The 1,318-nt window shown below is 33.3% G+C and overlaps 1 long non-coding RNA gene across 1 annotated transcript in view; it reads right to left on the bottom strand.

Moving 5' to 3' along the window:
• Positions 1–1,106, bottom strand: part of LOC117110580 — a 5,983-nt gene extending 4,877 nt beyond the window's left edge. Inside the window, exon 1 of the long non-coding RNA XR_004445727.1 lies at positions 650–1,106. This is a non-coding gene — a long non-coding RNA (uncharacterized LOC117110580). The remainder of the gene's footprint in view (positions 1–649) is intronic.
• Positions 1,107–1,318: the final 212 nt, after the last annotated feature.

Raw genomic sequence — 1,318 nt, 5'->3', positions numbered from 1 at the left:
TTTTTTGTACAATTAAGCTAATTTAATTAAATCTTTGTTTTCAATATGTACATTAAGTGTAGCCTGCTGTTGTAGCTTACTTGCAATGAAAAAGGGGCGCGGCAATATATTTTTTGCATATTCGAGCTTATTTGCATATCAACGAAATATGTGACCACCTTGTGATTTCTAAAATGTTAACCCCTCATCACGTGTTAATTTATAAAGAAAAAAAAAATATATATATATATAAGTTCAAACTAATTTATTTAAAAAAGATTCGATATTATCTACTATATATATATATACATATATATATATATATATATATATATATATATATAATGATAAAGAATTCCTTCTTCGACAGAGAATTTCGTCTTTTTTATTGTATGATGGAATTGAATGTATATGGACCTAGTTTACATTATTGATTCCTCCCTAATGCTCGAATAGAATAAAATTATTTTCTTTCGCCATCAGAAATGCTGTCATCATGAATTATTTTTTGCTAAAATATTTTTTTTGTAAAATATACATATATCTTATAGGGGTTAATGAGCAATTCATTGTTTTAAGTGAATGGATATTCGAAGGATTTTCTCCCCCTTTTTTCTCCAAACAATGTATTTTTAAGTAGTTTGATAATTTAATAGAAACGTAACCTTACTTTCTTTGGAAAACGGACTAAGGTTTGTCAGACACGGATCATCACAATCTTCACATTTCTTTTTCAAGAAGCATATGTCCACACCGCATGCATCTATGTAAGTCTTACTATTTAATGATAGATAAATCAACAATTCACGTTAAACGACGACAATTTTATAACAAAGTACTATAGTTCAAAGATCGGTAGTAAAATATTTGCTAAAGGAATGTTGGCTTTCCCGCTTTTATGCATTAAGGGTGATACTAATGACATGTGTGTCAATATATTGTATCAAATATCTGCGAAATGAATTTCAAATGTAAGCCTTCACGTAACAGGCTAGTCGAGTTTCCGAGCGGTAAGGCAGGGGCGCCGGTAGCTAAAACCTTAACATCGGCGCTGGTCCTTGCCATGGTTCAGTTGGTAGAACCAAGTCTTCTCGGATAAGGATCACTTAAAATGGAGGTCCAGTGTATACATCTTGCTCGTGTGCACTTTAAAAAACCCATTGCATCTTTCGGAAGAGTAGGGGGTTAACCCGATATTATGGTTTATTTCACTGTCGTTGTGGAATGATGTATCTACTAAGGAGCGCCTCTTTACGGCTGCTAGGTAGTCACGGACCACGCCCATACGCAATTCAGCACAGTGACGTTGCAAGTTATGGGTTATTCACCTACCTTTACC

The sequence above is a fragment of the Anneissia japonica genome, unplaced genomic scaffold (genome assembly GCF_011630105.1).
Source record: "Anneissia japonica isolate Jap-2015-1 unplaced genomic scaffold, ASM1163010v1 scaffold288295_len31675_cov110, whole genome shotgun sequence".
Classification (NCBI taxonomy): domain Eukaryota; kingdom Metazoa; phylum Echinodermata; class Crinoidea; order Comatulida; family Comatulidae; genus Anneissia; species Anneissia japonica.
This window is presented reverse-complemented; position numbering and strand designations above follow the sequence as displayed.